The sequence below is a fragment of the Triturus cristatus genome, chromosome 8 (assembly GCF_964204655.1).
Source record: "Triturus cristatus chromosome 8, aTriCri1.1, whole genome shotgun sequence".
NCBI lineage: Eukaryota > Metazoa > Chordata > Amphibia > Caudata > Salamandridae > Triturus > Triturus cristatus.
In genome coordinates, this window is record NC_140591.1 from 266049710 (window position 1) to 266071168 (window position 21459).

Here is a 21459-nt window from a genome sequence, read left to right on the forward strand (position 1 = left end):
GTGCCAGTCCCACCCTACGTGTCCTCCTTTGCCCTGATGAAGGTGCAGCCCCTGCTGGGACTTGTACACCGAAACGCGCGTTGGCGCTCTTAAGCCTATCCTGGCTACTTAAATTGTGCTCATCTGTGCTTTTTAAACAGTTTTTCATTGAATCTGAATTGTGGAATTACGTATATGTTTCCATTTTTGTGCATTTATGTTATGTGGTGAATGATGATGCTGTTGAATGACTGATAGTATGATTGTGTTGTCTTGAAGGAGCTTTGCTTGGGACTGTTAGCAATTTCATGTATAGGAATTTACAGCCTCATGCATCAAGCCAAAATCCAGTCGGTAAAATACCGAATCGCTAATAACACCCGTTAGCGATTAAATAAAACCTAATCCCAATGCATCAACCCAAATACAAAAATCGCTATTTAAGGAATCCTTAAATAGCGATTCCTTAAATTGCGATTGCATTTAAGGAATCCCAAATTGAGATTCCTTAAATGCAATGCATGAAAGTTAAAAAATTAGCGAATTCGCTAATAGGGGGAGCAAATTACCATGAAGATGAACTGCATGGTATTTTGCTAAAAGTTTGAAAAATGCACTTTTGTGCATTTTTCAAAGTTTCATGTTGCGCACACACATGCCCTTAGAGCATGTGTGTGTGCAACATATGTGCACATATCAATTTCAGGGGTGCAATAGGGTGTCGTTTTGACACCCTTGCACCCTTGAAATTGCATGAGCAATTTGCGAGAACCTACTGGTACTCGCAATTTGCTCATGCAATCTCCAATTCATTCCTATGGGCCTGGAGGCCCATAGGAATGATTGGGACGGCATTCCTTAATTGCTACTGCAATTTGCTAGTCACAATTAAGGAAAGTTAAGGAATCGCTATTTGAATAGCGATTCCTACATGCATAGCCTTTTGCTATTCTTTATTAGCGATTCCTTATTTTTCGCTAATAAGGAATCGCAAATGGCATTGTTGATGCATGTGCCCCTTAGTAATGTATAGATATCCATCTCTGGTCCTTGATGCTAACCAACACACGTAAAAAATCACGGTATTTGCATGAATAAAAAGGATAAAAATAAAAAAATTATCAAAAGATTTATAAAACTATCTGTATCATTACCTGTTTGTCTGGGTCTGCCTATTGGCGGTGGGTATTAATTGTCCGGACCCGATTTAGGGCCTTGTTCCCCTATCAACTTGTGGCAGGCACTTTTCCTTTCTTTCGGTATTCTATGTTCCCCTGTTCTGCCTGCCCTTATCCGTCCTCAGGGGTCCCCCTTCTTAGTGGACCATTAAATAACTAGCCCATACAGAGACGATTATGGAGATGATAAGATATTGTTTCCACAACTACATCTTAATTTACGATGGTACGCTGTACAGACAAAACTTAGTACTGTAATGGGTAAATGCTTCTCCCCAGCTTTGCCAATTTGTTCCTTAGTTGGTGGGAGGAACAAGTATTTGATAACTTCACTCATTATCGAGCTCGAACATGCCGTTCTGTGGCTCAGGTACATTGAAGATCTTTTTATTATTTGGAAAGGCACTAGGGTTTTTGTATCTGACTTTGTCAACAAACTCAATAACAATACCCATAATCTAGTATTCATCAGCAAAACCAAAATAGAGTATTTTGATGTCAAGGCAGAGATTATTTAAAACGAGATCTACACCAGTTTATTCAGGAAATATACAGTATACTTCATGCCCTCATTGGACACCCACACACCTTGAAATGGAGTATCCCCTATGAGTAACTACTGAGGGCAAAAAGAAACTGCAGTACTTATGAGACATACAGGAAGGAGCAAAATGTTATGATGGAAAGATTTAGGGAATGCGGCTACCCCCAGTGGGTTCTCAAAAAGGCCATCAACAGAATGAAGGAGGTTAATAGAGGGCAGATCCTCCTTGACAACAAGAAGGAGAAAGAGACAGAAGTACTTACTGGCAGGTTGATACTGACATATAACAACTGTTCCAAATCTAGTCGACATATTTTATAAAAAGAATTGGGATATTCTGAAGTGTGAGCCCACCATTGGGAACACCATTGGTGGCAAACCCAGTATTACCTTTTGCAGAGGAAGGTCACTGAGAGATTGCACCACAGTGACATCCCTCTCACCAAAGGTAGATGAGAACTGAGTCTTCAGGGCTTCTTTCTGTGCACCTGTTGAAAAATTTGCAAACATAGCTGTAGTAGGAAGGAATACCACACCCCCAATGGCAACCCCAACAAAATTACATAGTTTCTTACCTGCAGTTCACAGTTTGTGGTATATATATTAGAGTGTCTCTACCAATTGAGATATGTAAGCAGCACCACGCTTTCTGTGCAAAATGGGTCCTGGAATACCTCAGGGCCATTGATCATTTTGATCCACAGTACCCAGTAGGTAGACACTTTCAGGAAAATGATTTCAGTGACCACAACCCTGATAGATCCCCTGGGTCTCATTGCTTCTTTTATGGGGCAGGAGAGCATGCAGCCCCTAACCCCGGGCCAATTTTGGCCCTGGGGAACCTCATCTCCTGGGGCCCAGCCACAATATGAAGTGAGAGGGGGGCACACAGCCATAATACCAGTAATTCATGTATGTGTGCCCTTTAAACAAGACGTCATCATCATAAACACACATATACAACATAACAAACATCACATACATTTGCGTGTTTGTGACATCGTTTAGCATTCTTACATATCTGCATAGATGAGGTATGAGTGAGAGTTCTTTTTCCTGTGTCACATGTGACACACAGGGTCCTTGGTGCATCCTGCTCCCACTTTCTCACACTGACTCAGTGAGGTGGATGTGGTTGAAGGATGGCAGGAGATCGGCATGCTATATCTATGTATGTATGTATGTGTATATATATATATATATTTTTATATATATATATATATATATATATATATATATATATATATATATATATATATATATATATATATATATATATATATATATATATATATAGAGAGAGAGAGAGAGAGAGAGAGAGAGAGAGAAATAGATAGATAGATAAACAAATAGATTGATAAATAGATATACACCACGTGTCAACATTTACTGCTTAAAAATATCTAGCCCCTAATAGAGGCCCCAAGGACCCCAATTCCCGGGCCAAGTTTTACTTTTTGGGGAGGAGGGCATATGTCCCTTCTCCCTGAGCTGTACATCGGCACCGGAGACCATATTTTCTGCAGGGCCTAATGGGCGCAATATCCCGGGGACTCCATACCCCAATACACTGCTGTGCTCCCTACCCAGTAGAGTTCGGGCAGTGAACTTTATTTGCTGCCCACACTCTCCCAGTCAGGGAAGTCAACATTGCTCCTTCACAGCGGGAGCACAGAAAAATGCTGCGGAAGCGAAGTAGCAGCTGGCTCCCATCGCACCGAGGATGGGTGATTGCTGGGGAACCAAGAGTAGCAGCATGGGCTGTGGGGCTAATAGAACACCAGGATAATTTACATCACACACCATGTGAATTAAGTGGAATTACACCATATTTGGCAAAAGGTTTGAATTGTACTTTTACAGGCACATGCATCAAGCATAAAAATAGCGATTCCTTATTTGCGATTTTTAGGGACTCGCAAATAAGGAATCGCTATTACCTATGCATGATGCAGATAGCCATTAAATAATGAATCGCAAATAATCGCTAAACATATTAGCGATAAAACCAAAAATAATCGCAAATCCTGTGCAACACACAAATTGCGATCTCGAAATTTGCGATATCGCCAATTGCGATATCGCAAATTGCGAGATCGCAATTAGCGAGATCGCAATTTTACTGAGTCGCATTGGGAGCAGGCTGATGACCTCACAACCAGGAAGTGAGTCAGCCCATGCTGCAGTCTGTGCCCAGAGGAAGTGAGAGCAGGAAACAGAGCGCTGGGGGAGAGCTGTGAAAAGAAATACATTGTTTTCCAGACACCTGCAGATACCAAAAATGGCCCAAACATCAGCAGAAGAGGGGACAGTGGCCAGAAAGCGAAAGCGAAAATTCAGTGAGAGGGAACTAGAGTACCTCATTGAAGAGGTGGTAAAGAGCCATGATAAGCTCTTTGGGAAACTCTCACTAAAAGTTCCAGAGGCAGAAAAAAGAAGGATCTGGAACTGGATCAAGAACAAAGTTAATGCTGTGGGTGTGACACACTGCAGTATAGAAGAGCTGAAAAAAAGGTGGTATGATCTGCGGAGCCGGGCCAAGGAGAGAATTGCACAGAGGCTGAAGGAGGCGAAGAGCACTTGAGGAGGACCCTTAATAGTCCCAGACAACACAGCCCTGGAGGACCTGGTGGAGGGCACAATCCTGCCAGAAGCTGCTGTGGGAGTAACGCAGCTGAATACATCCGGTGCGGCATGTAGTACACAAGGTAAGAGGCACAAAAATATACACATCAATGTAAATACTAATTGTGCACATACTGTAATTAAAAGCCATTCAGCTGTAATCAACTCCAGTCCACATTTCACATAGAGATCCTAATGCATCATAGGAGTTGTAGTCTCCTGATCCAAATTGGTAGTCAAATTCCACATTGTGAGGCCATAGTTCCAAAACTGCATTGCAGTCAGTGATTACAGACTGTGAGAACTTAAGAGCAAACAAAATTTTATGTGGCAAAACATTAGGACCAACACAAATTAATGTTGCACTGTTTCACACCACAGGTGCAGAAGAAGTAGACACTGATGACAGTGAATGCAGAGAGAGGACACAGACCACTGCAGAGACTGCCGTTGTGAAACCTGTCACACCACCAAGCACATCCCAGGCACGCCCAAGACGCAGGGCGACAGTCCCTACTCTTCAGACAATGGAGAGCGATCAGGATCCTGAAAGGGCTCCTGCGCCAAGCCAGCCTAGTATGAGGACCACCAGGACACCTCAGGCACAGGTCCGGATGACACGAAGACGCAGGTCAAGGAGCCACATAGCAGCACAGGAGGCATCAACTCCAAATGTGTGGGGAGGTGTGGAGTCGCAGATGATGAGGGTGCAGCATCTGCAAGCACGACATATGGGAGCCATCAACCTGCAAATGACGAAGATGAACAAGAACATTTCAGTCATGGCAGATCGCGTGAGTGAACTGACTCAAGCGGTTGTGGAAGGCAACAGGCACACTAACGCCACAATGCAGGAGCTTGCGCATGTGATGCAGGAGGGACACAACACAGAGAGGAGGAGGCATCGCCAATTCATGGCGCGCTTGGCTGGCTATACCACATCGAACAATAAGTTGTGCAACGCAACTGCACTGCTGTCACGGAGGTCGGCGGCAATGCAAATTGACATGGGCCATTGTTGTGGGGACTTGGCCAGGGCCCTTGGCCAAGTAACCACTGCTGTTGAACAGCTCCAGGCTGGTACTGGTGGGCTCAGCAATGTCACAGGAGATGAGAGGAGTGAGGGGGCATCCAGCCCTAGCAGCATGTCAGCACCAGTCAGCACTGGCAGGAGGTACAGTACACGTTGTTCAACACCTACAGTTGCACCCATGAGTGGGGATGCAGGTGAAAGACGTCTCGGTGTGCTTGGGAGGAAGCGCTGAACACAAACATACCTCCGGACTATCTTCCATGGTGGCGTAACCATGTCCAAGACATTCATAGTGACTGGGAATGAAGTTCAAAACTTTATTTAATTTGTGCTTTGGTACATGCAGTGAATGTGCTCTTAAGCAACATCTATGTTTAGCCACACACCACTACCTGCTCACGTGCAAATACAAACTTTGCAGTTCAAGAATGCGAGTGTTTTGTCTCATTATTACGTACCTCAGAAGTAATGTTGGGTGATCTCTGCACGTTTCCTCTGCCCTTCTGCTGAGCTTGCAGGATGCGGATGTCGTGGGTGTACAGGGGGCTGGTTGTCCTCAGTGTCGGACGCCTCTATGGGTATGCCTCTCCTTGTAGATATATTGTGCAACATTGCACATGCTGCCACTATCCTACAGCAGGTTTCCGGCTGGTACAGCGTCGCTCCACCAGTTTTGTGCAGGATGCTGAAGCAACTTTTGAGCAATCTAAATGTCCGTTCGATCACATTACGTGTCCTGATGTGTGCTGCGTTGTACCACTGCTCTTGTGGGGAGGCTGGGTTCAAGTATGGAGTCATGATATAGTTCCTCACGGCTTATGCACGTGTGATGCAGGAGGGACACAACACAGAGAGGAGGAGGCATCGCCAATTCATGGCGCGCTTGGCTGGCTATACCACATCGAACAATAAGTTGTGCAACACAACTGCACTGCTGTCACGGAGGTCGGCGGCAATGCAAATTGACATGGGCCATTGTTGTGGGGATGTGGCCAGGGCCCTTGGCCAAGTAACCACTGCTGTTGAACAGCTCCAGGCTGGTACTGGTGGGCAGAGCAATGTCACAGGAGATGAGGGGAGTGAGGGGGCATCCAGCCTTAGCAGCATGTCAGCGCCAGTCAGCACTGGCAGGAGGTGCAGTACACATCGTTTAACACCTACAGTTGCATCCATGAGTGGGGATGCAGATGCAGGTGAAAGACGTCTCGGTGTGCGTGGGAGGAAGCGCTGAACATAAACATACCTCCGGACTATCTTCCATGGTGGCGTGACAATCTCCAAGACATTCATAGTGACTGGGAATGAAGTCCAAAACTTTATTTAATTTGTGCTTTGGTACATGCAGTGAATGTGCTCTTAAGCAACATCTATGTTTAGCCACACACCACTACCTGCTCACGTGCAAATAAAAACTTTGCAGTTCAAGAATGCGAGTGTTTTGTCTCATTATTACGTACCTCAGAAGTGATGTTGGGTGATCCCTGCACGTTTCCTCTGCCCTTCCGCTGAGCTTGCAGGATGCGGGTGTCGTGGGTGTACAGGGGGCTGGTTGTCCTCAGTGTCGGACGCCTCTATGGGTATGCCTCTCCTTGTAGCTATATTGTGCAACATTGCACGTGCTGCCACTATCCTACAGCAGGTTTCCTGCTGGTACAGCATCGCTCCACCAGTTTTGTGCAGGATGCTGAAGCGACTTTTGAGCAATCCAAATGTCCGTTCGATCACATTACGTGTCCTGATGTGTGCTGCGTTGTACCGCTGCTCTTGTGGGGAGGCTGGGTTCAAGTATGGAGTCATGATATAGTTCCTCACGGCTTATGCACTGTCACCTACAGGGTAGTAAGCACGGTGTTAGTGTCAGGTATGCATTGCCATTTCAGAATAAATTTGTGTGCATGAGTATATTGTCTTACCTAGCAGGTGCCCTTCGTCAAATTCCCCCTGAGCAGGCGTGTGTGAATGCCACTGTGTCGGAAGATGTATGAATCATGGGTGCTCCCAGGATATTGCGCTACAATGTCGGTTATGATGTATTTCCCATTGCACACTGCTTGGACATTGATTGAGTGATACGATTTCCGGTTACGGAAGATATACTCATTGACTGCTGGTGGACATATGGCTACATGGGTGCAATCTATGCATCCAATCACATGAGGGAACTGGGCTAATCGATAGAATTCGAGATTTGTTTGGTTCAATTCCCTTTGGGTTGTGGGGAAGGTGATGTGGTTGTGGATCAGAGTCATCATGGCAGACAGGAAGGATCTGAAGAAACGTGAGAGGGAGCTTTGTGACACCCCTCCAGCTACTGCCACTACCCCCTGGAAACTTCCTTATGTAAGTAGGTGCAGGCAACATAGCACCTGGACATGGGTAGGGATTGCATGGGTCCTACGTGTCTGGCACTGCATTAGTGGTTCCAATTCGGCTATGAGGTAAAGTATCATAGCAGCGTTCATCCGGTACTTATCATATATGTCCTCAGCAGTTTGTCCCGACAGAGTGATGCGCAGGCAGAATATCCTCTCCTGGATTCTCCTTCTGGCCTGGCCTGCTGCATGGATCCTCATCCTCCTCACAAACACGTAGAGTGCCGCCATTGTGTAAGGCCTCTATGGCCTCATTGGTCAGTTTAAATAGCCCTCTGCTGCTTTGCAGCTGTAAGGAATTTTTTTTAACCACCTGCTTCTGATTCCCCTTAAACTGCACTTGCTATTTTGCGAATTTCATGGGAATCACTATTTGCGATTTTTCATGCATTGCATTGCGAGTTTTTTTAGCAAATCTTTAATTGCTCCTGCAGTTTTTTTTATCGCTAATAAGGATTCGCTATATCTTGTTTCCCGGTATTAGCGATTCTGCATAATTGCGATTTTGTGATAGTTGGTTGATGCATTGGGAAATGCTAAAATGCGCTCGCAAATAGCTATTCGCTAATTTTGCGAGCACATTTTAGCTTGATGCATGTGCCTGATAGAGTGTGGTTTTTGTTATTTGGTGCAAATCCTTTCAGCCATTTTTGAGAAATCAGCCTTTAAAAAGGCCCTCGGATTGGGCATGATGGGGATTAACAATAGTGAAAAGTTAGCTCTATCTGGATGGTTGGTGTCCTCTCCAGTTGTTCATTAGAACACTGTTGAAAGCTCCAGTAGAGCACTCGGAAGTTAACGGACAGTTGGCTGCTGGTGCTGAAAGTACATTTTTTCAGTCTGCATGTCAGAATGTTTGCTGACATGGATGAGAAAGATATTTGATAAGTCATAGAAAATGTGCCCTCATTTTAACTTTATAGGGCACTATCCATCATTACAATGACAAAATGAACCCCTCCATTATTATCATTTCTAAAGGAAATCCTTTATGCTTTAGAGTTTTGATTCCATCCAGTTAGCTTTATGTGTACAACACTTTGTCAAAAATATAGAATGTGAACCCTCTTGTTGTTCATTAGAACTCTCTGGCGAGCTGTGGTAGAACACTGGGGAAGCAGCAGCCAGGCTGTTACTATTGTTGGAATGTAGTGCCAGAGCCACTCCTAAATGATGACCACGTGATAACCTTTGACTACCATTGTTTTAATTTACTTTTTGTCTTTTAATTTACTCTGCCTTGTGATTTCATTTTGTGTCTCTTCGTAGCTTCAGAGTTGGAGTGTTTCACAGAGGAGAACAGCCTTGCCAGGGACAGAACGTGTGGGATGTGTGTTTGAAAGCATGAGAGAGAGAAAGGTGTGGAATGTACTTCTCTATCTTGGAGTGCAGTGTTATAGGCAGTGGTACCCAAATGTGCATCATGTTGTACATTGGGAAATGAAGTGTGTGGTACAATAGGCAGTGGAAGACAAATGTGCATTATGTTGTACATTGGGAAGTATTATGAAGTTTTTACTATTAGCTTTGGCATGCTCTCATGTTATCTTGAAATCTGACTCCTGAGTTTTGCACATGCATGCAGGCACCCAGATTAGTCATGGTATTTAGATTATTCACATCTAAGATTGGTTTCTGTACTGTTAGAGATGTTTTCTACTTTTTCAAGTTTCACTAAGACAAGGGACTGGAACGGGTGGGATCACAGGAGAATACGTTAGAACTCCCTTGTCTTTGGAATGCTTGCATGGAGCTCGGCCAACTCCAGTAAGTTTCCTTGGCGCAGAAGAGTTCTTCTTGGAACCTTCTAGTGTATTGAGATGATAAAAATGGGGTTTCTTGACTTGGAAAGCGGGATTTTGGACATGAAGGATGGACGCATCTATTCAGTGTGGCAGTTCCCGGCTTGCGGAGTCTCTTGACCCCAGGACTGTGAATCCCGCAGTCTGGTGTGGGCTGATATGAAATTATTGTAGTGTTGTCACTGTTTGAAGGGTGGTGGCAGCAGTTGGAGGAGTGCGTGACCAGAGGAGAGGGGATGTGCCTACTGCTTGATTCCTGCTGGTTGGGGGGACTCCAAGCCCCAAGATACAGCGCTCTCCCAGGAGGGAGGAGCGCGACACCACCAAAGCGCTTCCAAAGCCGCCGGCTGACTCCGCGCTGCGGGACATGCCCGGGCGAATCCCGGGCCAAGGGCGGGCCCGTCCTTGCCAGGAAGAAGCAGGGCAGGGCCACCCCCCTTTCAACTGTCATTTGGTTCCTAGCTTACCTAAATACACAAATGGCCATAGGCTAAGTCAACTTACTACCCATGGGACATCCATGCTATCCTGGAATGTAGCAGGATTGAAGACGAAGATCATCTCTCCCGATTAGTTCACCTTTATTGAACATTTTGATGCTTGCCTTTTTCAGGAAACCTGGCTAACCGACCCCCTATACTGCTCAGCTTATTTAAATTATTACATTCCTGCAATTTGTGGGGGTAAGGGTCGACCTTCAGGTCAAGCTATTGGCTTTGTCATCGAGGTCCTCGAAACACAGAGCAGTGATATCCTCGCAGTCAGATTGAAATGGGGCCAACAAGGGACTGTGGACGTTTATAACGTCTATGCCAGGTGCTCAAAGGGTAAAAGGTCGGAAGTTATAGCGGCTCTCGATGACTTACTAGACCTTTACTCCCATGGCTCAAATATCCTGATTGCGGAAGATTTTAATGCAACTTTCGAGCCCCTTACCTCCGAACATTGTGATTTCACTGTAGATGAAGATGAGCATTGGGGGATCCCAAAGTTAGAACTGCCACCTATAAAAAAATAGTCTGATGTGGCAATTCAAATCAACACAACATGGCTGGAGAAGGGACTTTGGGCGGCTAACGGCAGATCCCTATCTGATAGGCATGGCGCTACTACCTTTAATAATGGCCACTGTGCTAGTCGCATAGACCATTTATTAATCAACCTGCGGCTGTGGCATGCTCTAAGGGATAGGGTAGTGAGAGAGCGGCCAGAGAGTGACCACAACCCCTGTGTGCGACCTTTGATTTGCTACCACAACGGGAACACATGCAACCAGGGAGTAATTTGCTTACGAGGGATGCGGTCTCAACAAACGATATGAGATGTTTAAAATGGGTTAATATACTTGAGCATCCCGAAGCTCTAGCTTCGATATTCCTGGACATTGAAAGGGCGATCACTGAGTTGGAAGCATGCGTGGCAAACACAAAGGCTCTAGAGTCGGTGATTGGCACCCATGTTAGGTTTTTTGCCAAGTTACTTACCCATTTCATTAGACAACATAAGGCCAAGCGTGCTCATTCTAAGAAAGGCCCGCAGTGGTTTAACATGGAATGTAAAGAGGTGCGTAGGCAATTAGGAGCCGCGATTAATGAGGGGAATACCAGCAATGTACGGCAATTAAGGCAGAATTATCGAACAGCACAAGTGAAGGGAAATAAATCCTGGGACAAGGCTAGGTGGCAGGACCTTAAACTAGCATCCATCAATAAAAACCCTAAACAGTTCTGGAATATAGTTAAGTGGGATAGGGGTGGCCAGCCGACCCAGCCGCAAAACCATATATCAAAGGACCAATGAATCACCCACTTCAAGCTACAATATGCATGTAGTTCAGACGAGGGGATCTAAGAGAAGCTCCTGTGCCAGTACTACATAGGTACAGTTTTTGATGATGCTGATGTCAGACTGGCCCTGGGGGCAGTAATGGGGGGTAAAGCACCGGGCACAGACGGTATCCCACCAAACATATATTTTCATGAAAAATCTAAATGGTGCCATTACATTGCGATGTTGGCTAATGCAATCGCTCAGGGTGCTCTAGCTCCTGATTCTTGGAAAGGGGCAAAATCATGCCTGTTTTTAAAAAGGGGGATAAATCCCAGCCTGGCAATTATAGGCCCATTAGCCTAATAGATTCACTCCAAAAGATAATGGGGCGTTTAGTTTTAAATAAAGTGCAGGATTGGGTGGGAGAGACAGATAGTTTATCCCCACTACAAGCAGGCTTCAGGGCGTGTACTAGAACCATTGATCAGGTATTTTGATTTATCATGCTTTACTGGAAGACTGCCTTGTGGATCTTAAATCAGCCTTCAACCTCGTCTCTCGTAGTAAACTGTGGTCTGTACTTCAAGAAATAGGGATGTCTCCGGAGTTGTTAACCCTCATCGTTAGACTCCATGATGTCAACTTTGCCCAAATTCGGTGGGGAGCTCAGGACGAAATCACCACTCCCTTTCCTGTAGAGAGAGGTGTGCGACAAGGGTGTGTAATGGCTCCCACATTATTCTCTCTATTTATAAATGGGATAGCAGGTGTTATAATCCCAATTTTAATGTTCGCAGATGACACGTTGATCACTTAAAAAACACCAAGTGGTCTGCAACGAAACCCTCAACCTCTTCTAAGAGTTTTGCCAATTAAGGGGATTGGAAATCAACGTGTTGAAGATGACATTTTTGTCTTTTAACCCATATAAAGCTTTTAAAGGTGGCATTGTGCTGAATAACCGGCCCTTAGAACAAGTCATGGACTCTATATATCTGGGGCTCACCCTACAGAGAGACCTTAGCTGGAAGCGGCAACTTAATTTGACATCATGGAATCAGATCCAATGGTTTATTTTGGAGAAAATATTTGTCAACAGAAGAGGGGGTGATCCTAACACAATCAGGAAAAAGAGGGAACAATGGCATATTTGCTATTTAAATACAGTAGATAGGGGACTCAATTCAAAAGAAGACTGGATGAGCATAATTTCCATATAAACATAAAGATGATATGTGTAAGACTTGTGGAGAGCATATATTTTTATGTACCAAGACTGTATCTCCCTTTGATGTAGTTTGCTTTATTACGGGATCTACGGTACAAACCTGATACATTTGATATTATGTGAAACTGGGTGTAATTTAAAGAGATATGTCCGTAATGGCACCAATTCAGCTGGCGAACTACACCATGTTATGTACTAATTTGAATGACAATTATGTTGATAACAGTTTGTTTAGTTTTTTCTCCATTTGATGTGCTATCAATCTGATTTTTTAATATACACTTGCATAGACGCACCACCTCGAATATACATTGTAATGTAACTAGGAGCCATAAGGAGAAGTTGTAAGTCGGAGATGTGAACAATAAAGTTGTATTGCATTTGTATGTAGCACATGAAGGCAAACAAGGGGTTCCATTAGGAAATGATTCCATGAGTAGTAGTATAGTAATATACATAGATATACGTCTGTGAGCTTAAACAGAAATGTAGAGAACGCTGTAAACATACGCGTCATATTTTTTCATTAAAAAAACACACACAGAAATACTTCAATAGATATCGTGGTTAGGAACCAATAAGAATGAACGTACTTGGCTGCGCGATAGTGCTATTACACGTGGGTGGCGACACGTGACAAATCTAGCCAATAACGAGACTAGAGTCATAGCAACAAATAGGCGAACGAGGCAGATAGGAACAGGATAGACGGAGCTGGAGGACTCCCAGACCGGCGAAACAATCAACAAACCGTAAGGTGAGATTTCAGCAGCACGCTTGACAAAAGAGAGAAAGGGTGGCGTTACTGCCACAACATAACAGTCATGCGGGGAGTTATTAGTGTAAATAGTTCGGTTTCGTGCTAATACCCGCTTTCTATCATTCATATATTTATGCAATAGGTGACGCTATACAAGGGTGATGTAAATGGACCCCCGCCGCCTTTGATTATATTAAGCAAGCGACACGCGCATTTCGGCTACAGCTTCACGAGCGTGTCGAAAGAAACGGTAAGCATTCTTCCAATGCGGCTTGTTAAGGCTTATATGAGCCATTATAATAACATCATGCCGTTATGTTATTTCGTAGCAACGAGCGTTTGTGAACTCCAGCCAATTCAACTGAAATATTGAGCCCTTAAAAACCAAAGCCAACAACATTTATACGAAGTTTGGTCAAAAGACTTAAAAAGGTGAGGAGTAGATCTCTCATTGAGTATAAAACATGGGGGATAGCCATTGTAAATAGGTGTAGGCAATGCAGACACATAGAGCAACATTTAGCCGATACGCTCCACCTGAGGCACTTTTTAGATTTATTAGTACGAATTATCCAGGCATTGACCTAGCATGTTGGGATTATGCAGGGTGTCTAGCGGTTCTGTTTAATTAGATTGGATAAATGCATTAGAGAACCATCTATGAGGGAACTAATACTGAGGGGAGCACCTATGGCAACAATATGTAACTGCATGGATAATGTGATGCAGGAAAATGTATTTAGCAATATAAGACAATTAGTGAAATACCTACGAATATTGATGAAACATCTTATGTCTTTGCTAGTAGAACTTCTATTAAGTTCACTAAAAGCATTTATGTCTTTATAGGTTCAAATCGAGCCGGTATAAATAAAGCCTATGAATCGTCTTGATAAAGATGGCTCTATAATGTAAAAACCATCGAAACGCGTCGACGCAAGTTACACACATAATCCAAGGGACCGCCGTAGAGAATTGGAGATATAAGTGGGTTGTACATATCCCAAACTACGGATACAAATTGATGGTCATATAGGATGTGTTACCAATGACAAAGTTCACTGTCTGTTTATGTTTTCTGTTATGCGGGCTCATAACAGTTTGTGATTTGTATTTTGATTTGTATTTTTGATTCATAAATGTTCAAATGATGTGTTTTTTTTAAAATGTTGTGAAACAACGGAGGATTGATTTTAACCGTGATACATGTAAACCTTTTTTTTAATAAATGTGACAAACTTTGGGATTCAATCATATCTGTGTGATACTGTGTAATAGTATTGTACCATTGTGTAGTTGCATAGGGATTGTCTTGTGGATATCCATCATTGAAACACCGACAACAGGCCGGTATCTTGCAATCCGAGTTTAGCTCCTCTTTTACAAAACCAGTAAGCTCAGCACTCCAAATATTTGACTTGAACGTGGTCAGATCTGTCCTATACAGGGCCGAGCTCTGGGGTTTTGAGAACCTCTCACAAATAACAATAGAAGAAAACAGGTTCCTCCGCAAGATCACCAGCCTCCCACAAAGTACTCCAGTGCGCCCACTGCTATACGACCTAGGTAAGAAGGCACTGGCTGATATAGCAAGACTGCGTCCCTTGCTTTATTGGCGGAGAATCTGGTGTACCCCAGAGCTGGCCAGTTATGCTGCAGGCCTCAGGGACCTAATCAACACTGATCGTTTCCATAAGATTAAATGGTTGCGGGGGATCAGAGCTTCCCTGATCAGTCTTGGTATGGCCCCTTTATGGGAAAATCCGGCAGGCACTCCGTCCCCCTCCAAAGCGGTTTTAAAAGCTAAATACTGGGAATGGGTGGCCCAAGGTGCTTATAAAATGAAATACCAGTATTTGTAAAGCGCACAGCTACCACCGAAGTGGTGTCCCGGCGCTGGGGGCCGTCGGGAAGATTAAGCAAGCTATTGCCCAGAGTCACATGGTGCTGGGCTAACCTGCCGCCGGCACCGGAGATCAAACCGTGAACCCTGTAGTCCAGAGTGAGGAACCCTGGCCGCTGCGCCACACCTCTTCCACTAACTTATAGTAACTGTGACACTTCCTCCCTTACAGGGAGTTTCCTTGCTGTTAAGCCAGCACCGAGTCTCGAGCAATACTGGGACACCCAGGTTTTGCGTGAAACCCGTAGCGAGAGCCGGAGAGCAGCGGTAGCGGCAGCACAGATCCATCGAGTTTTGGTGAAATCGGGAATCGGAAAAAAGGTTCAAATAGAAGCCGTGCTGCCGTGTTGCCGCGTTGGTACCGCGTTGGTGGCGCGCCGGTGTCACGGGCCAGTGCAGAGCGGAGCTGGCATGTGCTGCAGCAGCGGCGAATGAGCAACATCGAGAATAGTGACGAGAGCAGCGACAGAAAAAGAAGGTAACGCCACGATTGCCGCCGCCAGACAGCGAGCTGTGGACAGTAAACTGCGAACTGTGCCAGGACTGCCAGGACGGCCTGGACTGTTCCCCGCAGGCAGAGAATCGGCCGCCCAGCCTGGCCTCAGCCTGTCCCCCTTTAACAGAGGTGACCAGACAATTGTCACGGGGGAGAGGCAACAGTGAGCTGTGATAGATTGTGGTGGGCATAAGAGTATAAGCTTAACAAGCTTATCGAGCTTAACAAGCTGAACAAGAGCAAACGCCAATGATAAGTTGGACAAGGGCTTAATCACTGCGGCAGGAGCAGGAACTAGGAGCCCGGGGGGGGAGGGGCAGGATACTCCTCAGCTCCTCAGCTCCTTTAGCTCGTCACAACACCCACCCACTCCGCCGGCCATTTTCAGAATTTGAAAAAGTAATCAGCTTTACACTTCTAACTGAATCAACAGACACAGTGAAATTACAGTTACCGACATGACAAATACCAAAAATCAGACAACAAGAAACAGAGGTCTTGGTCTTTCATCCCTCATATACCTCAAAGGAGCTCTCAATTAGCCTCAGTGTCCAGAACTCCACCAATCACTGAGTCTGAGTCTTTCTTCCATTGCTTTACCCTTGAGGAGGCCTGCACAGAGTGGCGTCGGCGTCTTGAGGTGCAGCGGGGGGAGCCCCCTTTGCGGGAGCGCGCGGGGAGAAGCCCCGGGCAAAGTGTGGGCTCTCCTAGGCCCTCAAAGGCCAGAGGATGCCAGAGTAGGCTGGGCTGGGCCGGGTCACCCCTTGACATGTTGAATTTCGGAGAGGACTTTCGGCCAACACCCCAGTAAGCAGACACTGTATTAACATTGTATATGATTTTACCGACAACTATGTCTGATTAACGTATGTCTGCTAAAACTATTGGTGTTATTTTTAAAGGCCAGAGTGGTTGATTTTGTCCCCTATTGTGTATGTACGCATTATGACTCCCCCCTAAAGAAAAATCTTCATTGTCAGGGGGGGGGGGAAATAGAGGAACGCTAGACAATTATGTCATTAGGACTACTACAGGTATTGATAGGGACATTGCTCTTGCGGAGCGACGGGCCGAGAGACGCCGTTCAGTTGAACTTATTAAGAACAGGCGTTCTTCTCTGGGCCCGTTAGACTTAGCTATTTCACCGCTTGTCAGTACGCACACAAGTATACCATCCGACGCTGAGGGATTTGAGGTATCTCTTAATGACAGCATCCCATTGCTTTTGCAGGATGGATCATTTCTACCAGATGGAAGCAATGATTTGAATACAATCGATTCTGCATCTTTTTGTAATTCAATACCAGAGGTAGAACTCCTGGTAGATATCCTGTTACAAACTGTAGAGACTGCCCAAAAATCTAATAAATCTTTAAAAATTTCCAGACCCCAAGGTCCACCACCAAAAAAAAAGGAGACGTCAAGGATCCCCGCCAAAAAAAAGGAGAAAGAGGGGGAGTGGACAACAGAAAAATAAGATCATTCAAATTGACTCAGGTAACTCTAAGAGCCCTTCCCCCAATGTACCCTTAATATCTGCCACAGCTATCCCACCACACCTCCCATTAAAAGAAACATCTATCTGATTTAATGGGAGGCATTGAACAATTAATCCGATCCCTCATATTGCCATTAATAGAGAGATCAATAAGATTAGCTCAACAGCTAGGGAACGTAGAGCAGACAATTGGGGAAATTAAAGGGGTAATGAAGGATGTGCCAAAGCTTCCAATAGTGCCTACAACTATAGAACTATCTTTAAATAATACTCCTCAAAAGGGAGTAAAAACCATTAATCAGGAGAAACCGAAACCCTTGAAATCAATGTCCTCTAAAACAACACGGCAAAATGCTGGAATTAGTGATAAAGTCCCTGCGGTAGGCGTAATATCTAATAACCCAGAAAATATGCAAAAACTAAGTGGCCGTGATTACCCCGATAGGGTTATTGTCCCCAAAGAAAACAATGTAGAACTGCCTCCGGAATGAGTTCCGTTTGTGGTAGATCTCACTGGAGTGCCCGCTTTAGAGGATAATAAGAGAGAAGATTATTACCAGCTTAAAAATAAAGTTATATTTTGGCTTAGGCAAAATAGACCACTTCCTCCAAATATTAACGGCGAGATATTACACGTTAGGCGTCTTCCTTGGTTGGGACATAGAATAAAGGACACATCAGGGATATCATCATTGTTAATTTTAGAGATGATAGAGCAGTTAGATACATCTTAAACTGGTTCCCTCAAAATGGTGGTAATGTAATCACTCCACGTGAATTGCCCTATTTTTACCCAGAACCCTATTGGCTCCTGTAACTAATTTCAAGCCCTTATTTCAACGCCCGGATGATTGCTTTAGGCCCCCCTTTCAACATCACGACGATGTCATCAGGCCTCTATTTCAACAACAGAATGATTGTTTTAGACCCCCCTCTCATTATCAGGTTGATTGCTCTAGGCCCCCTTCCAAACATCATGATGATGGCATTTGGCCCTTATTCCAACAACAGAACGATCGTTTTAGACCCCCATTTCAATATCAGGATGCTCGTTCTAGGCACTTGGTCCAACGCCAGGATGATTACATCAGGCCCCAATTTCAACAACAAAATGACCGTTTTAGGTCCCCATTTCTAAATCAGGATGATAGGTTACCATACCCACAATTAAGTCAGCCCTGGGAATATCCTAGGAAGAGACAATTATGTCACCCACTCCGAACACAAAGGGGAAATCGGGATACACACCTTCTTTGGTAGGACCAAATCGGTTTATAGCCCTTTCTGGTTTAAATGAGTGTGACTGACTGGGCGGTGGAAAAGATAAAGTCACATTGATACTCACGGATACTTCTCAAGGGGGGAAGTCTCCTGTACTACATAACCCACACGATCATATAATCCATGGGGAAAGTGTAACAGGGAAAATGCACAAGAAAATAAATCCCAACGTACAGGAACTTGGACTCATTAAAAAATCTCTCCACGAGAACCCTTCTGGGATGTTAGTCAATATTGGGGGTGGGAGGGAAACTGACCTAATGTTGACTGATAACAGAGAATTAAGGCATGAGCAAGAAGATGTCGGCCTGGTCCTCATGCCGGATTTGCTTGGGGTGAACACCGACAAGGAGAAATTGTTGCCAAAACAGAATAAATTCAGGGAGCAGGGTGGTCTAGTGAGGATTGTTTCCTGGAATGTATGTGGGTTAGAGAGTAAAGTGCACGATACTATCTGGGGAGATTTTGTCCAAAACATTGACATCCTATGTGTACCAGAAACCTGGCTTATTAATGAGATACATCTTCCTGGTTTTAAAACTTTTCATACTCCAGCAGTTCGTTCCCTGTCTGGAAGACATAAAGGAGGGATTTGTATCTATGTCTCTAATCTGCTAAAAGTTGCTAAAATCGTAAGAAGAAGTAATACACATAACTACCAGATGGTCTCAGTTATCTTAAATCAGTGGGTCGAGCTTTTAATAGTTAACTTCTATAATAACATAAAAAATGGGGTTTTTGCAGAGGTTCTAGGTAGCCTGCAAGGGGAATTAAATACTCAGAATCTTTTGAGGGGGGAAAACAAAATGTTGGTATGGGTAGGGGATTTTAATTTGAACATTTGTGACCAAGAAAGCTGTGAATTTCAGGAATATGGCAGGGGGGAAAATGTGAGCAGGTGTCACTTTACGCATTCAGTAAAAGGAGAGGTACTAAATAATATTATGGCCAATTTGGACCTTGGCTTTGCAAACCTAATGTGTACACCTAAGGTGGAATTTAGTGCCACATTTCTAGCTAGAGGGTGCCACTCCGTTATTGATTTTGTGATTGTGTCAAATAGTTTTTCACATTGTGTAGAAAACTTTGTGATTCCAGCCATTGGCCTAAGTGACCACCTACCTCTTAGCATGACCATAACCACAGGAGAGCTAAGTAGTATCACTACTATCGAGTCACTCACTTGGACACAAAATATCGCCTTAGCTCGCTATAATGGGATGACACTTAAGTGGAGCACCGTAGACTCGGTCAAAAAATTTAAAGAAATAATCACTCGGGCTCTAACAGATATATTGTCATGTTTGGATGAGAGTACCTCAGAAGAACAAACCTTGGAGGCCTTTGGTAGAATTACTAAGGTGATCCAGGATAATCTAACCAGGGTACAGAGGAACAAACTCAATAAAGGGGTGGGCTGGTTTGACTCCAGGTGTACCAAGGCGTATACTGCCCTTAAGGCTGCCTTGAGCTTTAAACCAAGGGACCTCAAGGCAATTAGAAAATGTAGGAAGGTGTATACCCAGGCAAGGTGCCTGCGGAAAAAGGAAATCAAAGAAGTAGCATGGCAGAACTTTCTGACTGCCTCACAGAGCAAAGACGCTAGGGCCTTCTGGGAGGCAGTCAACGCACCCTTTTTTACCAAGAAGGAGGCAGAAAGGTTGGACATCACTATTGATGAAAAAACTTGGATTGATTTCTTCTCAAAGGTATATAAAAATGTCGAGGGGTCTCCCATGAAAGAGGACAAATTGATAGGGTGTTCATTGAGAGGGAGTGATTTTTACCCCATTAACATGGGGATTACCCTACAAGAAGTAGAGCTGGCACTACAAGCTAGTAACAGTAACAAAGCCCCGGGACCGGATGGGATCCCTAATGATATTTATAAATTAAATATAGATTTGTGGGCCCCACTTTGTACCCGGGTCCTACAGGCTTGTTGTGCCATAGGTTTTATCGGTACCTGGTCGGAATTGGTCATAATATCGATATACAAAAAGGGGGACAGGGATTGCCCATCTAATTATAGACCTATTTCTTTATTAGACTCCCTCATGAAAATGGCGGGGAGGGTGGTCTTAAATAAATTGCAACTGTGGGCCGAGGAACATGATATTTTGAGCCCTGTACAGTATGGCTTTCGTGAAGGGATGGGCACGGTAGAGCACGTCCTAAATTTTGTTTTGTTACAAGCCAAATACACCCGGGCTAAGGAAGGACAATTATATGCCATTTTTGTTGACCTCTCTGCCGCCTTTGATTGCGTGATACATGCCAAGATGTGGCAAATTCTTGAGGAAATGGAGGTCGATCCTGCCATGGTACTGTTTCTAAGGCAACTTTATTCAGGGGCAACGGCCAAAGTTAGATTTGGGCTGAGAGGGGAGTGCACTGGCCCCTTCAGGATAGAAAAAGGGGTAAGACAAGGGTGTGTATTGGCCCCCTTTCTTTTTACCCTTTATACGAATAAACTTGAGAAGGAACTGGGCGCTTGTAAAATAGACTCCCCAAAGTACGGCAACAAGTCAATTGTATCGCTTCTGTACGCGGACGACGCGGTACTAATGACGAGAACGAAGGTCGGAGCAAAGAAAGCCCTTACAAAATATCTTGAATTTATGGAAGAAAGGGGCCTTATGATAAATGCTAAAAAATCATATGTGATGCAGTGTGGTAAGGCTCGTCCAAGCTGTAAAAATCTTAGAGCGTCGGGGCTTGTAATAGAGCATACTAAAACTTTTCCATACCTCGGGGTTATAATTGAGGGTTCCGGCTCCTGGGGGCCTGAGGCCAAGAATAGGACCCTATCCTTTAAACGCACCATAGGAGCATTAAAGCACTTCGCCGCTAAGCTTGGCAAAAGACCCCCTGAGATCATGCTAAAGATTTATAAATCTAAATGCAGAAGTGTTGCGTTATATGGGGCAGGGATCTGGGGGTACCAGGATACATCGGCGATACAAGTTGAAGAAAATAATTTTTTCAGA

General features: G+C 44.4%; 1 long non-coding RNA gene across 1 annotated transcript; it reads left to right on the plus strand.

Annotated features, from left to right (window-relative positions):
• The first annotated feature begins 13209 nt into the window (after positions 1 to 13209).
• On the plus strand, positions 13210 to 20734 carry LOC146801954 (uncharacterized). Its single transcript, XR_014967672.1, has 4 exons — positions 13210 to 13288; positions 13434 to 13541; positions 13621 to 13723; positions 14141 to 20734. It is a non-coding gene; the product is annotated as an uncharacterized LOC146801954 (long non-coding RNA).
• Positions 20735 to 21459: the final 725 nt, after the last annotated feature.